The sequence below is a fragment of the Arachis duranensis genome, chromosome 4 (genome assembly GCF_000817695.3).
Source record: "Arachis duranensis cultivar V14167 chromosome 4, aradu.V14167.gnm2.J7QH, whole genome shotgun sequence".
In the NCBI taxonomy this organism is placed as follows: domain Eukaryota; kingdom Viridiplantae; phylum Streptophyta; class Magnoliopsida; order Fabales; family Fabaceae; genus Arachis; species Arachis duranensis.
In genome coordinates this window covers 40465885-40466445 of record NC_029775.3, presented here as the reverse complement: position 1 = coordinate 40466445, position 561 = coordinate 40465885, and positions in this window count along the sequence as shown.

Sequence of the window (561 nt, the reverse complement as noted above, 5' to 3'; positions counted from 1 at the left end):
CGTTCTACCTTCGATTGGGTGAATATCTCTTGGATTCCTGATTGCACGATGCATGGTTGATCGCCTGACAACTGAGTGCTCGCCTGACAACCGAGCCAACCATTCCGTGAGATCAGAGTCTTTGTGGTATAGGCAAGAACTGATGGCAGCATTCAAGAGAATCCGGAAGGTCTAACCTTGTCTGTGGTATTCTGAGTAGGATTCAATGACTGAATGATTGTGACGTGCTTCAAACCTGTAACTTACTGGGCGTTAGTGACAGACGCAAAAGAATCACTGGATTCTATTCCGGTAGGGGAGGGAACCACACCGGTGATTGGCAGCACTGTGACAGAGTGTGTGCATTAGTTTTCACTGCGAGGATGGGATGTAGCCATCAGCCATGGGTGATGCCTCCAGACGATTAGCCGTGCGACTGACAACCGCATAGGATCATTTTCCCGAGAGGATTGAAAGTAGCCACAGCTGATGGTGAACCCCTATACAAAGCTTGCCATGGAAAAGAGTAAGAAGGATTGAGTAGAAGCAGTAGGAGGGCAGGCGTCCGAGAGCTCTACAGCA